The following is a 25,458-nucleotide window of genomic DNA, read 5'->3' on the forward strand; positions in this document are numbered from 1 at the left end:
GTTCAGCTTGTGATTTCAAATTTTACAAATGGAACATAATCAGAAAATGTTGACATAAACATGTAATCACTTGAGTATCAATGCAAACAATTTACTCATGTAAAGAACAGTTACCTAATATATCTATCAAACACTTTTTTTGTAGGGAGAGTGGGAGGGAGAGGTAGGGAAGAAGAGTGAGAGAGAGTCACAGAAATTTGTATTGCAGGAGGAAAATGTGATAATCACACCATTTACATTTGCCAAGTTTTTCTTCCAAGTGCTTTTTTAGGGGATGTTTGTTTCGTTTGAATGTGACCCATAATCCCAATACATGTAAAATACATAAAAGATACAATTTTCTAGAAATTATATTGAAACAATGAGATATCTATTTGGAAAATAAAAATAAGCTTGAACGCTTTTCACTTCCACACACAACATACACAAAAATAGTGGCATTAGCAAGGTAGTCAAATAAGATGTCCTCCTCTTATATCCCCTATGAACAACAATAATTTGCATCTGTCCACAAAGTGCCTTCCTGGGAGCTTTGGGATCCAGGTAAGAGACTGTGAAACCCCAGTGCTGTTTAAGATCCCAGCGAGCCATTGGGAGAAGGCAGACTAGTACCCAGGTGGCTGATTTGCCAATCATGTCCCAGCTATATACTCAGTAAAAATTATATAACCCTGAGGACATAGCTACCGCTCCTTTTAGCTTCGTCCTGTCACCAGCATTACATGCCAAAGGACCTGGGAGAAGCCACACCTACTCGTGTGTGTTTTGGGTAATAAATATTTAAAACTTGGTTCCTGCTGTAAACCTCAAAGTGGCACATGAGTCAGCTTCAGCCCTTATTGACCACAGTCCGGGAGTGCCTGGAGTTGAGCCCACCAAAGCAGTCATATTGTAGAGCCCTATAACTGATCTCCAGCCTATCCTAGCTGTGGTTTGTAAACAGCCTTGTTGGCACAGGGACCTGGGAGGAGACACTCCACCTTACCCTGGAGATCCTGAAAAGGCCCTACCTTCAGCCCCAGCCCCCTCATAGGCAAAGTCTGCCAGCCCAGGAACCCAACAGGAGATAATCCCATATGCAACCCCAAGGATATTGAGGGCCCTATAGTTAGTTCAAGCCTCTCTCGGCCATAATTTGTAAGCAGGCCTGCTGTCACAGTAACCAGGTAGGTGACATTCAGGTCTGTACTTTAAAAGATCCAGAAAGGGTGCTATACTCAGCTGCAGCCCCTCCAGCCACAGTTTCGCCCACCCAAGGACCTGATGGGCAACACACCCATTTGTGCCTCTATAGCCAGGTCTGCAGACCACGGTCTTGACTTTGGAAACTGAAATCTTCCTGGGCTTCTGTTCCAGCCCCTCTCAGCCATGGTCTAGGGCCACTCCTACCCACCCAAGTATCCAGTGACTAGGCAGGAATCCTTCCAGGGATTTGCCAAGAGCCACAACCCCTTGCACACCTGGTAATAGGCCCACTGATTAAGTACCCAGCTGTGTACCCTGAAAAGGAATCGTGTACCAGTTCACCCTACTGAACAGGCTGCTGGAGGCAGTTTCAATCACGCAGAGACCAGATGGAATCCATACCTGCCTGAACCCCTGGTGACAAGTAGACCAATTGTAGACCTCACTGCACTCAGCAACAGGTTCAAAACAGATTCTATCCAGGCATTACTGAAATTCTGGGGTGATTCCTTCAGCCCAGGGAACCAACAGAAGATCTTTACCTGCTGAAACAAGTCTGTAAAAGTGGAAAAGACCTTTCCTTATTCAAATGCACAGACGCCTATATAAGGTTACATGGATCACAAAGAATCAAGCAGGAAACCAATAAAGCTCCAATAACTGACCCTAAGCAAATGGAGATCTGTAATTTGACAAATAATTCAAAATAAGCATCTTATTTTTTTAAGTATTTTTAATTAATCTATTTTTGTTACAGATGTTTCTTCTTTTCCCCCCCATTGATACCCTCCTCCCATCCCCCACCCCTACCATTTTTGTCTATGTCCATCGGTTATGTTTATATGCATAAGTTCTTTGGTTTGTCTCTTCCCTCCTCCCTGCCCCCTTCTCTGAAGTTTGTCAGTCTGAACCCTATTTTTATGTTTCTGGGTCTGTTTTGTTCATCACTTTACTTTGTTCAGTATATTCCACAAATAAGTGAGATCATGTGGTATTTGTCTTTCTCTGAGTGGCTTATTTTGCTTAGCATAATACTCTCCAGGTCCTTCCACATTAACTCGAAGGATAAGAGACTTTTCTCTCTTACAGCTGCATAGTATTCCATTGTGCATATGTACCACAGCTTTTTTATCCACTCATCTATTGATGGACACTTGAGCTGTTTCCAGATCTTAACAATTGTGCTGCTATGAACATTGGGGTAAATATATTCTTTCTGATTGGTGTTTCAGACTTCTTAGGATATTAAAATAAGCATCTTAAAGAAACTCAGTGAAAATCAAGACAACACAGTTAGACAGCTAAACAAAATCATGAAAACAATGGATGAACAAAATAAATTTAAGTAAAGAAATAGAAATTATAAAAAAGAAGAACCAAACAAATGCTGGAACTGGAGAATGAGAGAGTTAAAAAATTCAAGAGAGGGACTTTGGTCAACATGGTGGCATAGGTAAACATGGTACATGCCTCATCCCATAACTACATAAAAATTACAACTAAACTGCAGAACAACCATCATTCAGAATCGCCTGAAATCAAGCTGAATGGAAGTCTTACAACTATGAAAATAAAGAAACCACATCAAGACCAATAGGAGGGGCAGAGGCATGGATGTGCTGGTCCCACATCAACGTGTGGCACATAAAAATCAGGAGGGATACCTCGGCTGTGAAGGTCCTCCATGAAGAGCAAGGGGTCCCAGTCCCACACCAGGCCTCCCGCCCATCTCAGGGTTCTGGTCCCAGGAAGAGACATTCCCATAACTTCTGGCTGTAAAAACCAGAGAGAACTAAGGTTGAGGGAGGCTGAGATTAATTTGCTGAAACTTTGTACAGCAGCAAAGAATCAAACACTCTATTCAAAGTGCTAAAGGAAAAAAAAAAAACAAAACCTGTCAACTAGGAATATCATATTCATTAAAACTCTCCATAATTTTTTTATTCTACTTTTATTAATCTTTACCCAAGGATATTTTTCCATTAATTTTTTTTTTTAAGATAGAGTGGGAGGAAGGGGGAGAGAGAGTGAGAGAGAGAGAGAGAGAAACATTACTATGAGAGATACACATCAATTGGTTGCCTCCTACATGACCCTGACTGGGGCTGTGGATCAAACTTGCCACCCAGATATGTGCCCTTGACCGGGAATCAAACCCAAGACCCTTCAGTCCTCGGGCCAATGCTCTAACTGCTGAGCCAAATTGGCCAGAGTGAAACTGTCCTTTAAATATGAATGAGAGATAAGACATTCTATGTCAAATAAAAACTAATAGAGCTCATCATCCCTAGACCTGCCTAACAAGAAATGATAAGGAGGTTCTTCTAGTTGAAATGAAAGGACACTTAGTAACAACATGAAAACATATAAAAGTATAAAACTCAACAGTAAAGATAAGTATATAGTCAATTTCAAGATACCTTAATATTGTGATGATGGTGTATAAATCACTTTTATCTCTAGTATGAATATTAAAAAAATAATGTTAAAATAGCTATAGCTACAGTAATTTGTTCATGAACGCATAATATAAAAAGTTGTAAGTATGACATCAATAGCATAAAATGTAGAAGAAGCAAGTGTACAGATTTTATATGTAATTGAAGGCAAGTTTTTATCAGCTTAAAATATACTCTTCATAGAGTTAAAATGAGGTCACCAGGATGGGCCCCAATCCAATATGACTGGTGTGCTTACAAGAAGAGTAAATTTGGACACAGACATGTACAAAGGGAAGATTATGTGAGGACAAGGGAGAAGATGCCCATCTACAAGCCAAGAATTGAGGCTTAGAACAGATCCTTCTCTTATGACCCTCAGACAGAACTAATGCTGTCAACACCCTGATCTCAGACTTCTAGCTTTCAGAACTGAAAAAATAAATTTCTGTTGGTTAAGCCATCTAATCTTTGGTACTCTCATGAGCAGCTGTAACAAAGTAACATAGCATCTAGTAACACTTCTTAACTAATCAGGGCAAAATTCTACATAGTCTTGATTCATCTGGAGAGAAAAAATTCTAAAGCGTCTTCTAAAACAAGCCCTGGAGTGATAACAAGTTCAGTAACACACATTTTATCAGTTTTTCCCCATTCACTATCTTTCTCCTCGCTCCACCAATCCACCTTCATGAGGTCATGTGGGGTGGGGGGTGCCAATGGGGTAAAAAGGTAAAATATCTGTAACAAAAAAATAAATAAAAAATCATTAAAAAAATAAAATAAAATAAACTACCTGCACCGAGCTTTTCTTGGGCTCTGTTTTCAGGGGAATCAAACTATCACACCACCGAGAAATTGTATATATTTCTTTGCTGCCATTTCTTCTTAAATCATTTTCTTCTCTTGAACTTTCTGAAGCACACATCTGGTTTTCCATTTTCCCCACTTGCCACAGCTTCTGAATCTTCTTCCTTTTCTGCTCATACTCTTAAGGTAAAAGTGACTACTTGAATCCTCTTGATCAATCTGTCTATATAATCTCCTTAGGTTATCCAAAAGTCAATGTTCAAACACATGATACAATGCACAGATGATGTGTTGTAGAACTGTGCACCTGAAACCTGTATAATTTTGTTGACCAAAAAGAAAAAAAAAAAAAAGGTTGAAGATGGTGGCAGGCAGGACTGGAAGGAGGGTGAGAGAATGAGAGAGTGAGCTAGTGTGTGAGAGAGTGTGAGTGGACATGAAGGTGGATGACCAAAATCCTGCAGTGCAGAGACACAGAGCAGAAGGTTCCCATGCTGTGGACGGGGAGCAGCTGGCTACTGTGGTAAGCAGCTTTTCTTTTTCCTGCACCGTGGGGAGGTCCCACCATTTTGGAATATCCCAGGTCTTCCCTGGGAGAAGGCAGTGGGAGCAGCTAGGGCTGAGCAACCTGACCCTACCAGTGCATCTAGTAGCATCGGACCAGTGGACCTCCTGTGTCAACACAGACCAGTGCATTGTAGCAGAGCTGTCAAGGTGCCTGCTGCAGAAACCATAAATGACCAGGAGACCAGCACCATCCACCCAGTAGCAGCCTGATCAGAGTTGAGATATACCCCCAGTAACAGAGGCTGGGGAGCAGACATCCATCCCCAGGCAACAGAAGCACAAATCAGCAGCTGAGACCCATCCCCAAAAACTATACTAAAAGCTGAGTAGGAGCTGAACCCCACTGGGCAGCAGTGCTCCCCAGCCACCAGCAGCGGGACCTAGGGCCCCATAAGGGCCTATGCAATCCAGCTGCCCACAAGAGTGGTGGGGAGCCGGGGGCTCCAGAGGAACCTGTGTGACCCAGCGGCCCACAAGATAGGCATGGAACCGGGTCTCCAGAGGGGACTGTGTGATCCAGCTCCCCATGGGATCAGCTGGGAGCAGGGGCTCCAATGGGGCTTGTACAACCCAGCTTCCCAAAAGATCAGTGGGGAGCTGTGCCTCCAGAGTGGCCTGTGCAACCCAGTGTGGGCAGGGAGTGTGGTTCCAGCAGGGCCTGAGTGATACAGCTACAGGTGGCACCATCAACCAGTCGGGAACACAGCTTCAGATGGGTCCATGCAATCCAGCAGCAGCACCTACCGGGACACACCAATACCAGTCCCCAGTAGTCAGTCCTCTAGGATCCACAGCAAGCAAGAGGAGACATGCAACAGAACAGTCTGGGAGGCACAGCAGCCTTATTTGATATAAAGTGAGCTGCCTACACATCCAAATATCCCTCACCGGGTTAAGAGCTACCAGACGGCTAAAATAGGGAGACAAAGAAACAGCACCCAAAGGAAAAAAAAAAAAAAGAGGAATCACCAGAAATGGAACTATAGGAAATGGAAGAAAGCAACTTGTCAGATAAAGAATTCAAAGAAATGATTATAAGGGTGCTCAAACACATTGGTAAAACTATAAGCAACTTAATAAGAATTATGAAGAGCTCACTGGGAACTACTTCAGCTCAAAAAAAGAGCTAGAAGCTATACATAAAGAGGTTGAAGCTATGCATAAAAATCAAGAGGAAATAAAGAATGGCATAACTGTTATAAAAAAAAAAATACCTTAGAAGGGTTCAATAGTAGATTAGAAGAAGCTGAAGACCAAATCAGTGACTTAGAAGACAAGGTAGAGAAAAACACTCAAATAGAGAAGCAAATGGAAGAAAAGTTTAAAAAGCAGGAGGAGAGTTTAAGGGAACTGTGGGACAATACAAAACAAAACAACATTCACATTTTAGGAATACTGGAAGAAGAATCAGAGAAAGAAATAGAGAATATGTTTGAAGAAATAAGGACAGATAAATTCTCTAAACTGGTGAAGGAAAAAGTCACACAAGTCTAGGAAACACAGAGAGCCCCAAGCAAGATAAAACCCAAAAGACCCACAGCTAGAAACATCATAATAAAAAAGGGCAAATATGAAAGACAAAGAAAGAATCTTAAAGAAAGAGAGACAGAAAGTTACCTACAAGGGAGCTTCCATTAAACTGTCAGCTGATTTCTCAATAGAAATGCTTCAGGCCAGAAGGGAGTGGCATGAAGTGTACAAAGTAATGTAAGGCAAGGATCTGAATCCAAGACTACTCTATCCAGCAAGGCTATCATTCAAAATTGAAGGAGAAATGAAGAGTTCACAAATAAAAAAAAAAGCTAAAGTAATTTACTATTACCAAACCAGCACTGCAAGAAATGCTGACAGGGCTGTTGAAGAAGAAGAAGAAGAAGAAGAAGAAGAAGAAGAAGAAGAAGAAGAAGAAGAAGAAGAAGAAGAAGAAGAAGAAGAAGGAGAAGAAGAAGAAGAGAGATAGAGATAGAGATAGAGATAGAGATGATAGAGATAGAGATAGAGAGAGAGATAGATAGAGAGAGAGAGAGAGAGAGAGGCATAAAATTAAAATGGCAAATAATAACTATCTATCAATAATAACCTTAAATGTAAATGGCTTAAATGCTCCAATCAAAACACATAGGGCAGCTGATTGGAGAAGAAAACACAACCCATATATATGCTGTCTACAAGACACCCACCTCACAACAAAAGACTCACACAGCATAAAAGTGAAGGGATAAAAATTTTTTTTCAAGCAACTGGAAATTAAAAAAATCTGGTGTAGTAATACTCATATCTGACAAGATAGACATAAAAACTAGGGCCATAACAAGAAACAGAGGAGGTCATTACATAATATTAAAAGAATCAATCTAACAAGAGGATAAAACCCTGATAAACATACATGCACCAATATAGGAGTACCAAAATACATTAAAAAACGTCTGAAATACTTCAAGGGAGAGGTCAATTGCAATGCGATCATAGTGGGTGATTTTAACATGCCACTGACACCACTGGATAAATCTAGACAAAAAATTAACAAGGTCATAAAATCCTTACAAGACAAACTAGATCAGTCAGACTTCATTAATATTTATAGATCATTTCACCCCAAAGCTGCAGAATATACATTCTTCTCAAGTTCACAGTGGACATTCTCAAAGATAGACCACATGTTAAAACACAAAGTAAGTCTCTACAAATTAAAGAAGATTGAAATCATATCAAGCATCTTCTCAGATCACAGTGGCATGAAACTAGAATTCAATTACAATAAAAACACACGAAAGCATTTAAACAATTGGAGGCTAAATAACATGTTATTAAACAACAAATGGGTTACTAATGAGATCAAGAAGAAATTAAAAACTTCCTGAAAACCAATGAAAACGAACACACAACAACAAAAATCTATGGGGCACAGTGAAAGCAGTCCTGAGAGGGAAGTTCATAGCACTACAGGCCTACTTCAAGAATCAAGAAAAATGTCTAATTGACTTTCGAACCCTACAACTTAAAGAACTAAAAGTTAAAAAAAAAAAAAGGAAAATCCAGAGCTAATGGGAGAAAGAAAATAATAAAGGTCAGAGCAAAAATAAATGACATAGAGACTAAGAGAACAATTCAAAAGATCAATGAAACAAAAAGTTGGTTCTTTGAAAAGATAAACAAGATTAATGGACCTTTAGCCAGACTCATCAAGAAACAAAAAGAGAGGAACCAAATACACAAAATCAGAAATGATAGAGGAGAAGTAACAACTGACAACACAGAAATACAAAGGATCATCAAAACATACTATGAACAATTATATGCCCCAAAATTGGACAATCTAGGAGAAATAGACAAATTTCTAGAAACACATAGTCTCACAAAACCAAGCCTGGAACAGATAGAAAACTTGAAGAGACTAATAACAACTAAGGAAATTGAATATGTAATCAAGACTCTCTGAGCAAACAAAAGCCCAGTCTTGGATGGCTTCACGGGGGACTTTTACAGAACATTCAAAGAAGATCTAATACCCATTCTCCTCAAACTATTCCAAAAAAATATAAGAAGACAGAACACTCCCAAACTCATTTTATAAGGACAGCATAATCCTAATTTAAAACCCAGACAAAGACACTACAAAGAAAGAAAATTGCAGGTCAATAAGCCTGATGAACACACATGCCAAAATCCTTAACAAAATAGTAGCAAATGGGACCCAGCAATAAATCAAACAAATTATTCATCATGACCAAGTGGGATTCATCCCAGGGATGCAAAGCTGGTACAATGTTTGCAAATCAATAAATGTGATACACCACATAAACAAAATAAAAGATAAAAACCATATGATCATATCAATAGATGCTGAAAAAGCATTCGACAAAATCCAGCACCCATTTCTGATAAAAATGCTCAGCAATGTGAGAATAGAGGGATCATATCTCACCATAATAAAGGTCGTATATGAAAGACCTACAGTCAACATCATACTCAATGGATAAAAACTAAAAGCATTCCTTTAAGAATGAGAAAAAGACAGGGATGCCCACTTTTACCACTTATTTCACATAGTACTGGAAGTTTTGGCCATAGCAATAAGACATGAAAGAAACATAAAAGGGATCCAAATTGGAAAGGACAAAGTGAAACTGCCATTATTTGCAGATGACATGATATTGTACATGAAAAACCCTAAAGGCTCCATCAAAAATCAACTAGATTTATTAAATTAATTTGGCAAAGTTGCAGGATACAAAATTAATGTCAAGAAATCAATGGCATTCTTATGCATCAATGATGAACTTACAGAAAAACTAAAAAAAAAAAAAAAATCCATTTATCATCACAGCAAAAAAAATAAGATACCTAGGAATAAACTTAACCAAAGAAGTAAAGGACCTCTTCACAGAAAACTATAGGTCATTAAAAAAAGAAATAGAGAAAGATATGAAAAAAGTGGCAGCCATGTTTATGGATTGAAAGAATTAACATTATTAAAATGCCCATACTACCCAAAGCAATCTATACATTCAATGAAATCCCCATCAAAATACCAATGACATATTTCACAGAACTAGAAAAAACACTACAAAGTTTATATGAAACAAAAAAGACCCCAAATAGTTACAGCAATCTTGATAAAGAAGAACAAACTAGGAGGGATCACATTACCAGATATTAGGCTATACTACAAAGCCACTGTAATCAAAACAGCCTGGTACTGGCACAAGAACAAGCAGATATATCAATGTAACAGAACAGAGAACCCAGAAATTGACCCAAGACATTATGCTTAATTAATATTTGACAAAGGTGGCAAAAGCATACGGTGGAGTTAAGACAGTCTCTTCAATAAATGGTGTTGAGAAAATTGAACAACTACTTGCAAAAAAATGAAGCTAGACCACCAATTTACACCATACACAAGAATAAACTCAAAATGGATAAAATACTTAAATGTACTTATGAATCCATAAAAATCCTAGAGGAAAATGTAGGCAACAAAATTTCAAACATCATACACAGCAGAATTTTTACTGATACCACACCTAAGGCAACAAAAACAAAGGAAAAAATGAACACATGGAACTACATCAAACTAAAGAACTTCTGCACAGCAAAAGATACAATCATCAAAATGGAAAGGCAACCCACTATATGGGAAACCATAATTGCCAATGATACATCAGATACGAGGTTAATTTCCAAAATATATAGAGTACTCATAAAGCTTAACAAAAGGAAGACAAAGAACCCAATTAAAAAAGGCAGAGTGCCTAAATAGATACCTTCTAAACAGGACATACGAATGGCCAAGAGACATGAAGAAATGATCAATGTCACTAATCATCAGAAAGATGCAAATTAAAACAACAATGAGGTATCACTTCACAGCTGTCAGAATGGCCACCATCAATAAATCACCAAGCAACAAGTGCTGGTTAGGGTGTGGAGAAAAGAGCACTCTAGTACACTGCTGGTGGGAATGCAGACTGGTGCAGCCACTGTGGAAAACACTATGGTGTTACCTCAAAAAGTTAAAAATTGAACTGCCATTTGGCCCAGTGATCCCACTTCTAGGAATATACCCATGAAGCCTGAAACACCAATCAGAAAACATATATGTACCCCTATGTTTATAGCAGCACTATTTACAATAGCTAAGATCTAGAAACAACCCAAGTGACCATCAATAGAAGAGTAGATAAAAAAGGTGTAGTACATGCACACAATGGAATACTATGCAGCTGTAAGAAAGAAGATCTCTTATCCTTTGAGATGACATGGAGGAAACTGGAGAGTATTATTCTAAGCAAAACAAGCCAAGCAGAGAAAGAGAAATATCACATGACCTCACTTATTTGTGGGATATAATGAACTAAACAAACTGATGAACAAAATTGACCCAGAGACATCGAGGTAGGGTATAGACTGACAAAACTCAGAAGAGGGGTGTTGAGGGGTGGGAATAGATAAACCACAGATCTTATATGCATGTATACATAACCAATGGACATAAATAATAAAGCTGGGGATGGAGCAGGGGGATGGGGAGGAGGGTATCAATGGGAAAAAAAGGAGAAATATCTGTAACAAAAACAAATTAATAAAAATAATTTTATAAAAAAACAAAGAAGGAAAAGATATATACACCGTTATAACTTGAAGTTATTTTATGTAAGCTTCATAAAGAAAAGATCCGTAGTAGATTAAGTTTTCATGGGATTAAAACTATGTAGGAAAGTTTTAATACTTTAATACTTGTTGGAATGAGAGTGGTTGGTTAATATTTTAACAGAACCCTCTAAGAAGCAGGCATTTGAGCTAAAATCTAAATAATGCAAAAGAGGCAGTCAGGCAAAGATCTGAGAGAAGTGTTTTAGGCAGGAGGGAAAAAAAGTACAAAAGCTTGAGGCTGTACTAAGTTTGGCATCTTCAAAAGAAGATAAGATCCATGCAAGTGGAAAGTAGTGAGTAAGGAGAAGTAATAAGAAATAGGATTTAAGAGGTAGGCAGGAAACCGATTATCTTTGAAGAGTTGAGATATTATCCTATTTGCAACAGGAAGCCAAGGAAGGGTTAGAAGAAGGTTATACTATGGTCTGATTTAGTCTCTGAGAAAAGCAGAGGAGCAAAACCAGAGCTGGAAGATTTGTAGGAGACCTCTGCCATAGCCCAAGTGAAATATGACGGAAGCTGGAATAACTGTAAGTGTGGTAAAGGTGGTGACAAGCAGGTGGGTGAAGGATACATTTTGGAAACAGAACCAATAGTACATGTTTCTGCATTTGATCTGAAGAAGAAAGGCAAAATAACATAAAAGATACTATTAAGTAGAGAAGTGGAAGGGCAGGAAGTTAAGCAGAACATCTAAAGGTAAAATTTTACAAATATGTATCTGTTATATGAAAATTAGTTGCCAAATGTGGTCATTGGTGAGGGTGAATTTTCTGTAATAAAAATGAAAGCCATTGAAGTTTAAGAGGTCAAACTGAATGGGTAGGTCCTGTGATGAGGTATCACACAGCATGATAGTATAGCTTGGCAGAGGAAGAAGATAATAATCTAAACGCTAATATATTTAGTGAATTGTGGGGAGAGGTGCCTAGGAGGTTGGTAGATGACAGTGAAGAGAGGAGAGTTAAGGATGCTTAGTAGGTAATAAAAGCATTAGATGAACAAAATTTTTTACATAAACTTAAAAAATTAATGAATTGGGCCTAGGAATGGGGAATGTGCTTTATTCAAATTCTCACAGAGGTAGGTAAGGCTGGAAAATGAGAAGATTTAGTGTGAGAAAGCACAAAGAAAGTAAGTCTAGCCAGAGGAAAAAATAGCATTGTCAGTGAAGTGGTTGAGAATATAATGACATTTGTCTTCATTGAATCCATTTGTTTATGTTTTTGCCACAACACCCAGTACCACGCAGTAACAAAATTCAGAGAACAACAGGATGTGAGTTTGGTGGTGAACTTTAGAGCATGTGGGAACGTGAACACACAAAGGGGCCCTAGAGATTTATATTTACAAAATAACTGAGGGTAACAGAGGTAGTAAGAATAATGAGTTTATTTGGCTATGATTTTTCCAAGAGAATTTAAAGTCAATTCTTAAACAAATGATAGTCTCTTGCAAGAATGAAAGAAGTTGTGAAAGTTATCCAAAACATTGGTTTATTGCAACTATACCCAAAATATATCCAAAAAGAGCCTGGAAGTTAACTTGGAAGCAGAGGACCAGTGATTGGGTAGAAAAGTTGCTCTTGAGGGATGAATTGTGAAGCACAATATACAATATGGGACAGTCACTGGTGGCAGAATAGGGTCATTTGCAATATGAGTATGGAAACAAAACAAAGGACATTGAGAAAGAGGCCACAGGAAGATAGAAAATCTGTTATCATAGAGAGGGGATCATCTAAGAGGAAATGAAAGACCAACTTCACTCTAGGAAAGAGAAAATTTGTTAAGGGAACCCAGAAAAAAAAAGGGAATGGGGGCATCTACAGACAAAGAAGTAGTTAGGAAAACAATGGATTCAGAATCAAATATTCAAATATGCTATCTCATCAAGGTCTAATAGTTGAGTGAGCATCGTTAACTGTTTCTTTTACAGAACGGTCACTGACACCTTATAGAAGTCTCAAAGGGCCCAAAACTGGAATAATCTCCTAGTTCTGTTTCTGAGAAAGAAGGAAGATGCTTGATTTGGCTGCTGATCTATACTGCATCCCTTACTCAGCTCAATCAGAAAGAGTGAGTCAAGGTGGCATGCAGAGTCAATATAAGGCAAAAAAAAGAAATCTGACACTGTATTATACTAAAATCACTGACATTCCCATCATGCCAGTGATCTGGGGTGAAGCCCAGGCCTTAATGATTTCTGTGTTCATGGCTTTTAAAATTGTAATGTGCCGTTAGGGTTGGGGACCACTGATAAAATAAAGAGAAATATTTTCAATTCTTTCTTACAAAATGATAATAATACCATTAGAAAAACTTAGAAGATACAACCGAGAAAGAAAATTACAAATATTTCCCACTTACAAACATCTAAATAAAATATAAGCAAATTAATTTTAGTAGCAATATTAAAAGAATAGCAGAATGTAACCAATAGAATACATCCTAAATTTTATTAAAAATGTTATTAATACTCCCTAAAAATAATGAGAGGGGAAAAAAAGAGTAGTGAAGGTTGTAATAAATTCTCTCTCTCTGATATTTTTTTTTTCCCTTAGCCTGGCTGGTATGTCTTAGTGGATTGAGCATTGTCCCATGGACTGAGAGGTCCTGGTCAGAGCACCACTCAGATTTCAGGCTCAATCCCCAGTAGGAGGCATGCAGGGTGCAGCCCCCAGATATTTTTCTCTCACATCAATGTTTCTATCTCTCTCTTTTCCTCTCTCTCTAAAAAATCAATTAAAAATTTTTTAATAATGTAAAACATTGAGAACTGAAGGATTCTGTACCTTGAACAAACACATATAATACATCCCCCCAGTGTATACATATTCTGTTTACTGGTGAAATCCTAAAAGCCTTGCAAACAAAGTCATGTTTAAGATACAGATACCTGCTTTTTCTTTTATTATTCTGGAATTGCTTGCCAATGCCATTAGACTAGAGAAAGAAAGAATTTTCTTCATAGTATATGGAAAACAGCAGCAAAAATGGAAAACCCAGGAGAGACTACTAAAAAAGGTATTAGAAATATAAAATAATTTCAAAATAATGGTAAACTTACTAACATATACAAACTACCTTACCTATATACTACACAAATAATAACACTTTAGAAAATGCAATGTTAAAAATGTCCCACTCACAATAATAGCAAGAGCAAAAAAAATTTTAAAAAGATTAAAAATAACTTAACTAAAAATATGCAAGACTCATATAAATAAAGTTACAAAAATGCCAAAACAAGAAGAAAGAAGAAAGTTGAAATAAGTGGAGAAAGTTGTTTTGGACACAGAGATCAATTTTCTATCATGTCAGTTCTCCCTTAACTAATTAATACATTTACTATATATTCAATGAAAATTTCAATGTGTGTGTACATGAGTGTGTGGGTCTGTCTCTGTGAATTTAACTTTGCACTATGTCAAAATATTGTTAAATTGCCCGACCGATGTGGCTCAGTGGTTGAGCATCGACCCATGCGCTAAGAGGTTGCAGGTTCGATTTCCGGTCAGAGTATATGCCTAGGTTGTGGGCCCAATCCCCAGGGGGGAGCATGCAGGAGGCAACCAATCAATGTTCTCTCTCATTGCTGCTTCTATCTCTCTCTCTCTTTCCCTTCCTCTCTTTCTGGAATCAATAAAGAAAAAAGTATATATTGTCAAATTTACCTAAAAAATAAAAATATGTAAGAAGAGCAAGGTAAATTTCACACACACACACACACACCCACAATTAAAGAAAGAGAATTTGTCCTACATGACAATAAAACAACCAAAATTACAACAGGGTGATGTAGGTGCAGGACTAGAATAAATCACTGAATAATATATATATTTGTATATATTTTTTTATCCTCACTCAAGAACATTTTTCTATTTTTTGTTCAGATAGAGTGGGATGGGGAGGGAGGGAGAGAGAGAGAGAGAGAGAGAGAGAGAGAGAGAGAGACATCAACGTGAAATGGACACATTGAGTGGCTGCCACCCGCACTACCCAACCTGGGACAAACTGCAACCGAGGTACGTGCCCTTAGCGGGAACCAAACCCAGGTCTCTCTGGACCACAGGCCAATGCTCTAACTGCTGAACCAAACTGGCCGCTGCTGAATAATAATTTTTAAAGTGTAAAGAGACCCAAGACACATTGACAATTAGAATTTGAGAAAGCAAGTATTTTAACAGACAGAGAAAAGATGGATTATTCAATAAGTGTTATTGGGATAACTTTCAGTCATTCGGTAATAAACAAGCCAGTGCTCACTTATTTCACCAAAATAAAGTTCAGAAAGATAAAAGATTTAAATACACATAAAATATTGGAAAATAGGAGAATTTATATGTTACATAAATCTTTAAAGAACATATCGACAGATTCACTACATAAAATTTTTAAATGTTGGCATAGTAAAAACTACTACAAAGTAAAAACAAAAATTGTAAACATTATTTTGAAGATATCAACAGAAATATATATATATATATATAACAAAAATGGCCTCCTTACAACCCAACAGAAAGATGAATAAAAATATAAAGAGAAAATATAGAAAATAAATAAATACACGTGGAGATGAACAGACTCATTAATAAATCAATTAATGCAAATTAAGTTGTTTCATATATCAAATTTGCAAATATTCCAGAGATGACTGATGAAGTGTTTTTTTGGGTTTTTTAGATATAAGACACATTTTTGGAAAATTATAATTAGCACATCTTTGGTGAACAATTTAGTGATATTCAGCCATATTTGAAATGGAAAGTCTCATTTGCCTAGAATTTCCAACTCCAAGATTTATGCATGTGTAAATATTTATCCATGTACAAAAATAATATATGTATGTGCCTGCATATGTAACAGGAAATGTGCATATACATACTAAAAATAAAAATACAAATAAAATGTATAAATGCACCCATACAAATGATCATTGCTGCATTTTTTTTTTTTTTTTTTTTGGTACGTGTTCCTAGTGGGACTCTCTGGTCCTCAGGCCAATGCTCCAACCACTGAGCAAAACCGGCCAAGGCTGCATTCTTTATAAAAGTCAAAAGTAAGAGATTTATTCTACTTGGATTCATCTATACAATGGAATATTACATAAAATAAGAGATGAAATAGACCTCTATGCATTCAATGCAAACATGATCATAGCATGTTTGTTAGTTTGAAACTCACTTTGCAGAACAGGGTCCACAGTGTGATCTTTGTGCTCTAAGTAATATTTACATGCGTTCTCTTTGATACACAGTAGAGTTAGGATCTTCCGTTTTTTTATGAAGGACACACATTTCTTTTTAAAATTACCTAATTAACTAAATAGATAAAAGTATTTCTTTTTTTAAAACTTATCTTTATTAATACATCTGAATGTATTACAGATGTTCCTCCCTTTTTCCCCTATTGACCCCCTCCTCCCCGCTTCCATCCCCCTCCTGCCTTTCCCCACATTGTTGTCTGTGTTCATTGGTTATGCATATATGTATAAAAGTTCTTTGGTTTATTTCCTTTCACCCCTTACTCCTCTTCCCTTTGAGGTTTGTCAGTCTAACAACCAATTTGTATGTCTTAATCCCTTTTTCACCCGTTCCCCCTACCCGCCTCTCATCTGGCAACCAACAGAATGTTCTCTGTTTTTATGAGAATGTTTCTGTTCTGCTTCTTCATTTTGTTTGTAGATTCGATTGTTGATAGATATGTATTTATTGCCATTTTATTGTTCATATTTTTTATCTTTTTCTTCAAGAAGACCTTTTAACATTTCATATAATAATTGTTTGGTGGTGATAAATTCCTTTAGCTTTTTCTTGTCTGAGAAACTCTTTATATGTCTATTGATTCTAAATGATAGCTTTGCAGGATAGAGTAATCTTGGTTACAGGTTCTTGCTTTTCATCACTCTGAATATTTCTTGCCACTCCTTTCTGGCCTGCAAAATGTCTTTTGAAAAATCAACTGAGAGTCTTATGGGAACTCCCTTGTAGGTAACTAACTGCTTTTCTCTTGCTGCTCTTAAGATTCTCTCTTTGTCTTGAACTTTTTGCACTTTGATCATGATGTGCCTTGGTGTGGGCCTCTTGGGTTTCATCTTTTTGGGACTCTCTGTGCTTCCTGAACTTATTATGTCTGTTTCCTTCACCAAGTTAAGGAAGTTTTCTGTCATTATCGTTTCAAATAGGTTTTCAATTTCTTGTTCTCTCTCTTCTCCTTCTGGCACCCTCATGATGCGAATGTTGGTACACTTGATGTTGTCCAAAAGACTCCTTACACTAGCCTGATTTTTTTGGATTTTTTTTTTTTTTTCACTGTTCTGATTGGGTGTTTTTTGCTTCCTTATATTCTAAATCAATGATTTGCTTCTTGACTTTACCTACTCTACTATTGGATCTCTGTAAATTATTTTTTATTTCAGTTAGTGCCTCCTTTATTTCTGAATGGTCCTTTTTATGCTCCTGAGGCCCTCACTAAGTTCATTGAAGTTCTCACCAAGTTCCTTGAGCATCCTTACAAACAGTATTTTAAACTCTGCATCTGTTAGATTGCTTATTTCTGTTTTTTTAATTATTTTCTTGGAGTTTTGTTCTGTTCTTTCATCTGGGACATGTTTCTTTGTCTTCTCATTTTGGCTGGCTCTCTGTGTTTGTTTCTATGTATTAGGTAGAGTTGCTATGTCTCCTGGCCTTCCTAGGGTGGCCTATTGTAGTAGGTGTCCTGTAGGGTCCAGTGGCACAGCCTCCCTGGTATCCCAGCTGGGCCTTCAAGGTGCACCCTCCTGTGGACTTTACACTTTTCTGTTGTAATTGAGTCTTGATTGTTATTGGCACATCATTGAGAGGGTTTTACTCAGGCTGATCAGCTGCAAGGACTGGCTGTGTCCACCATCCACCGACCTCTGACAACCTTGGATGATCAATTGCACAGGGGCCCACAACACAGAGCTAGACTTACTTCAGCAAGGCTATGGTACCCACTGGGTCCATTCCTTCAGTGTGTCATTCGTGGATATGGTTGGGTGGCAGTGCTTTGCCATGTCCTTAAGCTGTACACTGGGTGTACTGGCTCTGGGGCCAGGTGAGCCACTGCCTGTGTTCTACCCAGGGTCACCAGGCATAAGCTACAAAGAGGTTTGCTGATGGTTGCTTCCACTTAACGAGAGATATGGGGCTCACTGAGACTAGATAATTCTTGTTTGAGAGAATTTAGGAAAACCTGAAGCAGAATCCAAAACAGGCCATTCCTATGGTAAAGCAACTGGTAACAGCTTAGGTGGGCCTGAAAGTTGGGTGGGGTAGGGCCTCAGGGAATCATCAGGGTAAGGCAAATAGTGTGAGCCAGGTTTCTGGAGTCCCAGATATGGTTGCCATCTGCTGGCCTCATGGGGCTCATCAAAGGAACAAAGGCCTCTGACAACACATCTGTCCAGGAAAGAGCTACCTATCCAGCCCTCACCCCAATGCCAAACAACTAAGTTCTTCCCCACATGTCTCTGGTTCATTTCCAGCTGCCTCCCTTATGCTGAAGCTCAGAGGGAGCAAGTTCAAGTAAGTCCGTGCGTGGGCCCTTTAAGAGGAGCTGCCTGCGTCTTCAGCAGCCTCAGCCTCCTTTAGCCTCAGTTCCCGCTGGTTTTTCCAGCCAGAAGTGATGGGGACTTCTCTTTCTGGCACTGGAACCTCGAGCTGAGGGCCTGGTGTGGGACAGGGACCTCTTGCTCCTCAGGGAGGACCTTCCTAGCCAAGGTGTCCCTCCTGATTTTTATCTTCCATACGTGGGCATGGGACCAGCCCATTCACACCTCCACCCTTCCTACCAGTCTTGATGTGGTTGTTTCTTTAATTTTGTAGTTGTAGGACTTCCATTCAGCTTGATTTCAGGAGGTTTTGAGTGATGGTTATTCTGTAGTTTAGTTGTAAGTTTGATGTGGTTGTGGGAGGACATGATACTGCGTTTACCTAACCTGTCATCTTGACTAGAAATCTTGATAAAAATATTTCTTAAGGTGGTTCCCCAAATATAGCCAAATGAACTACCAAAGCATTACAATGCACTGATTCACATTACCCATTTAAGTTGTAGTGAACATGCATTGCACAGTTTAAGAGGCACATCTAGGGTCTCCAATCCCTTAAGTCAAATTGTAAGAATATTCACTGTTGCTGTGTAAGTCAGGGACTACAGTGATGAACTGGAAGAATGAGTAGTATGTGTATGGACATTTGAAAATTTTTCATTGAATAAAATTCTGATATGTTCTCTATTCTCTCTTCTTTCTCTCTAATCTTTTTTATTCTTCTTTCTCTTTTCAAATATTTATTACATGCCTACTATAAAAAAGAGCCATGTGAAATAACTAAGACTTGTTTTTAATCTATAAAAATACCAGTTTCTCCTGACTTGATCTCATATATTCTAGGCAATCACAATATTTAATCTCCACTATATTTTTATATGATGAGCATTATTATTCCCATATTTATACACACACTCATCATTGAGCAAGTTACTTAAACCTCAAATAATTTACTTTATTGATTTTATTAAAGTACTGAGTTTATTTCACATGAACAATTCTGTCTCCCCACCATTTCCATCTGTCTTCCCACTAGAATGCCACTAGTATTATAACATTCCATATATTCTTAAAACCAAGCAAAGGGTGGATGGAGTTCGATCTTTAAAAACTGGACAGATGTTTTGGACAACACATTATTTGCAATGAAACCTAGACAGTGTTTATCAAACACAATAGGAAAGTTCCCACTCTGCATTATGATTATTATTATTATTATTATTATTAATCCTCACTGGAAGATTTTTTTACATTGATTCTTTTTTTTTTTTAAGAGAGAGTGGGAGGGAGGAGAGAGAGAGAGCGAAACATCCATGTGAAAGAGTCACCTCAGTTGGTTGCCTCCCGCACACACCCAGACTGGGGACTGGGATCGAACCTGCAACCCAGGTGTGCGCCCTTGACCAGGAGTCTAAGCCATGACCTTCTGGTGCACAGGCTGATGCTCTAACCACTGACCCACGCTGGCTAGGGCACCCACTCTGCTTTATAAAATGGATAGTAATATATCAAATGTTACAGAAATAAAATAAAACAAAACATTTAAACAAACTATTGAAAATATTTTTTTAACAGACTTCCTCTATGGCCAGAGCTTGAATAGCCTCCCGGTCAGTTGTCCAGAAGTAATTCTTTACATAATTAATAAACTCGGCTTCCACTATGGGAAGAGAGCTATCTTTTGTAATATTTGTTTGCATTTTTGCTTTAATGTCTTCTACTAGGTCTTTATAGTGTCTTATAAGTTTATTTTTTCCTGTTTTTTGTTTTGTTTTGTTTTTGTGGTATGTGCCCTTAGCGGGAACCGAACCCGGGACTCTCTGGTCCGCAGGCCGATGCTCAACCGATGAGCCAACCTGGCCAAGGCTTTTCCTGTTTTTTTGAAGGATTCTTTACCTTTTGTCTTAGTGTTTATTGTTTTGAGTCTTTTTTCACTCTGGTTTGATTTTTGTGTATTTATGGCTGGGGTATTACACATTGATTTTTTTTTTTTTTCCTAGAGCTTTTACTTCAGCCTTCTCATCATTAAAATCATCATCATCATCATCATCATCATTATCATCGTTATCATCATGTTTATCAGCAGCAAGTTTGACTTTTTTCTGTGGAACGTTGCTACCATTTCTAGGATTAGATTGCTTTCCAGACATACGTAGGAGTTTTACATCTTCATCTTCTGATTCTGCATCTTCTTCCACTGCTAATGAGTGCTTTCCACTAATATGCTCAGTCCCTGAACCACATTTAACTCTAAGATTACAGGTGGTGTTGTTTCAGGGCCTCAAGGGAGCCCATTGGCTGTCCAGGCATTTCAAAGTTGCCAGTGTTACATCTGCCCTCGTAATTCATTGTCCCTTCTTCAACAAGGAGCAGTTCACCTTTGCACCAGCCCCTGAAAGACTGTTCTTAAACATAACTGGTGCTCATTTCATGATTAACTACTTTAAAGTGATCATCTTTGTCAGCCTTGGATTTATAAGAGTTCTGGAGGTTGGGAGTTCAGGGGATCAGGGTACCAGCACGCTCAGGTGAAGGTTCTCAGACTTCTCTTTGTATCCTCACATGGTGGAAGAGGCTTAAACCTCAAACCACATGAATGCCTTCATAAGAGTGCACAGCTAGTCAGTGCTAGAGCCCAATTCAGAACCGCAAGCCTGTATGACACCAAATTGCACATAGTTCATCTTCTTTAATGCGGGGTGTTTATTTCATGAGTGGTTTGCCTTTCTTTTGATTATTGCAGCGTATCACTCTGCCACATTGCTACCAATCAGTCATTCTTTGTTCACTCACCGTTTATAGAAGGCTTTCTGATAGTATGTCAGTAAATGTTTGATATCCTCCTTTTGGGGGGAAAAGCCCATTCTTTACCTAGTATAGCACAGGGTGTGAACACTGCCACCATGCTGGATTTCAAGTGACCAAGTTGACATAAAACAGCCTGTATAATTCCTGAAAATCTAACAATTAGCTCCTGCAAACCAGCATGAGTCCGACTTAGCACACCCTGGATTGTTTTCCATATATCAGGCACTATGTTAGGCACTAGGGAAAAAATAGAAATAATGAGATTTCTACCTTTGTATAATCCACAATCTGGTAAAAGAAAATGATAATCGCCCTGGCTGGTTTGGCTCAATGGTTAGAGCGTCGGCCTGCGGTCCGGAGAGACCCAGGTTTGGTTCCCGCTGGGGGCACGTACCTCGGTTGCAGTTTGTCCCCGGCCCTGGTTGGGTTGTGCGGGTGGTGGCCACTTGATGTGTTCCTTTCACGACAATGTTTTTCTCTCTCTCTCTTTCTCTCTCTTCCTCCCACTCTATCTGAACAAAAAATGGAAAAATATCCTTGGGTGAGGATAAAAAAAAAAAAGAAAATGATAATCAATAAAACAAATGATCCTAACTTTTGAAAAAATTGGATATTTAACTCTGCTATCTACTTTCTCACTTTTAGACAAGTAATTATAATACTATTCTTAGTGAAGGTTATTTTAGTCCATCTTAAAACCGTAGTATAGGTAAATAAAATTTGCCCTAGCTGTTAACCAAACAATTGCAAGTTAAATTTACTCTAAAGCCTTTATTTTTCTCAGTGGAAGAAAAGTCATTAATGTTAGTTCATTTTATATATTCTCTCTAATGTGACTTTTACTAACTCTATACTAAATTAAATGATAGTAACTACATGTGATAATTACTATAATCATGCCATCATCATTCTCTCTATGGATGTATTTTTCCTTTATCACATCAAAAGAACTATTTACTCCTAAGATGATGAATGACTTTCAACAACAATTCAGACAGGTATTATAATGATAGGTAACAGGGTAAACACAATTTTCCCTTGAAATAGAAACATGACCTGCTCTGGTGTTTCTGCATGTGGGCACTTTAGACTTAAGACACTCTTTAAATTTTGCAGACGTTAAATGGGGTCTCTGATTAGGAAAGACCTAATGTTATTGACAAACAGAGATGCATTAGACATGTTTGTTTTTTTTTCATTGAAATACACTATGTTCTGTAAATATAAGTTTTTAAATTATTTTTACAAATGGCCATTTTTATAGGAGAAAGCAAATACTTTATTGGAGGTTCTGGCTTTCAGTTTGTGGACCCAGACAGATTTGTAACTGAGCATCTCTCTGAGGGTCATGGTCTTTCAGTCCTCCTGAAAACTTCATGTGGGTTAAAGTTTCATATAATCTACTCAATAGTATTAAAACAAGGTTCTTCTCTTCTAGTGAACTGTCAAAATATTTACTCTTACACATATGAATAAAGTTGTGCTCCATAGAGAAATCCATTAGTTTTGCCCATACAACTATTAGTGGGAAGAATCATAAACCACCACCAGATTTTAGCTTAGTCTACTGCTCATGTTTGCTGAATTTGGGTTTAGTTTTGAAGTATTTTACCTACTGTTATTCTCACGATATGTAACAACTACAAAAACAGTAAAGCTATTTAAAGAACAGATAGTAAGAGCATATTTTTATGGAGATAAAGTTGAGAAAATTGAATTTAAAACTGGTAGAAGTGACAAGTATTTTACATATCTATCAGATGAATTGTGTGTGTGAGTGGCAGTGATTCAGAAGATCTAGTGGTAATCTGTATGTAGACTAACCACGTGGCCCAGTTTGCCTAGGACACTCCAAATTTACATCTGTTGTCCCCCGTCTTTCTGGTGTGGCATTTATCACAACATTTTTATTTTTTTAACAATGCTGTTTTGTAACAGTTGCATTCAAACAACTTGGTATGATTTGGGGAGTTTTTGACTTTGTATGGTTTCTGCCATCATTTTGCCTTATGTCCATATATAGAACATATGTCCAGGGAACAGAATTCTTGCTTTAACTGGTGGTTGAACTTAAAGACAAGCAGCAAACTTTACTTCTTTTCCCAACCTTTCTCAACTGCAACATAATTCTAACCACTAACACGTGAAGTCAGCAAGACCAGAGGACAATGTACAAAATATTGGAAGGGTCTATGTGAAATATGACTGGGTCAAAAGGGGCCAAGAAGTCCTGCCTTACTACATAATAGTCTGATATCTGTTGCTACAAGAGTTGTTTCATTGTTTTGGTGTAAAATTATAACTCATTTTATAATAAACTATTTTGGAAACAATAAATGAAAAAAAGTACATATTTAATGAAAAAAAAAAAAAAAAGATTGGATTTCTGCTTCTCAAGAAAGTTGGCGATGTAACTTCCACAAAATATATATCATAATTCACCACCTACCTTGTGAACTGGAAAACACAAATATACTGATAAAACACCCCCATGGGCTTCAAGCAGTATAGTTAATTTAAGATGGCTATATTTGAAGACAAGGATTTAATACATGCATCAGGAGAAGATGTGTTTATAGACATTCTATGAAACTTGACTTTTTATGTAGAGCAAATTTTTATTATTCTGAGTTTATCTTGCTCACTTTTGATTCGAAGTTTTTACGTACAAGGGCAAAATACAGGTGACAGCTATTGATTTATTGACTTGAACAGCAAAAGAACTTTGCCAACAGTTAAATGATTCTAGTTTTATATTAGTGTCTGTGGACTCATCAAATGAGAAGTAAGTTCTATAAATACTCCCATTTATTTATTCTTAATTCCTGTAATCAAAGTAGAGCTTTAAAAAGCTTATTGTGTTGCCCAGTTGATGTGGCTCAGTCCTTGAGCATTGACCCAGGCTCCAAGAGGTCGCCAGTTCTATTCCCAGTGGGCCAAATCCCCAGTGGGGGGCATGCAAGAGGTGGCCAATCAATGTTTTCTCTCATCAATGTTTCTAACTCTCTCTCTCTCTCCCTTACTCTCTCTCAAAAAATCAATAAAATAAATAAATAGTTCAATGCTAACCTAAGGGGGAAAAAAAGCTTATTGTGTCTGTATTAGTCATGATTTTCCAGAGAGACAGGGAGAGAGGGGGCATGATTTAAGAACTTGGCTCACATGATTGTGGAGGCTTTAATAAGTCAAAACCTGCAGGCTGGAGACCTAGGGAAGAGTTGTAGTTTGGGTCCTAGGGCAATGTGATGACAGAATCCTTTCTTCCTTGGAGGACGTCAGACTTTGTTTTATTAAGGTCGTCAACTTATTAGGTGAGATCTGCCCATCTTATGAGTATAATTCATTTTACTCAAAGTCCACCAATTTAAATGTCAATCTGATCTAAGAAACACTTTCACAGCAACTTGTAGAATAATGTTTGATGAACTATCTGGACACCATGTCCCAGACAAATTAATACATAAAATTAACCATTGCAATGTCCAAGGTAAAACATCTTATAGTCTTAGGAATGATATTATTTTCCATTAAAATTTGAACATAAATTAAAATGTCATAGAGGTAAAAACTAGATTCTTACTAAATTGACAAATCCATGGAGCAAGATGTTACTTGTAATTAGTTATGGTAAGTATATCATTCATATTTGTGCTTAAACTACATGCAGTATTTTACCTAGCAATTGGGAAGCCATGATTGTTGAAACTCACCTACACAATACATGTTTAAGAAGTTGAATACCTTTTAAAGCCCAGCCGGTGTGGCTCAGTGGTTGAGGGTCAACCCATGCACCAAGAGGTCACTTGTTCAATTCCCAGTCAGGGCACATGCCCAAGTTGTGGGCCAAATCCCCAGTCTGGGGCATGTAGGAGGCAGCCAATTGATGTGCTTTTTCATCGATGTTTCTATTTCTCTCTCC

General features: G+C 37.8%; 1 protein-coding gene and 1 pseudogene across 3 annotated transcripts in view; both read right to left on the reverse strand.

The window, feature by feature from the left end:
- The window catches only part of DPP10 (dipeptidyl peptidase like 10), a 1,561,433-nt gene that overhangs the window by 1,307,264 nt on the left and 228,711 nt on the right, over positions 1 to 25,458 (reverse strand). The window lies entirely within an intron of this gene.
- Positions 20,300 to 21,012, reverse strand: LOC118625501 (annotated as a pseudogene).

The sequence above is a fragment of the Molossus molossus genome, unplaced genomic scaffold (assembly GCF_014108415.1).
Source record: "Molossus molossus isolate mMolMol1 unplaced genomic scaffold, mMolMol1.p scaffold_m16_p_11, whole genome shotgun sequence".
Taxonomy (NCBI): Eukaryota; Metazoa; Chordata; class Mammalia; order Chiroptera; family Molossidae; genus Molossus; species Molossus molossus.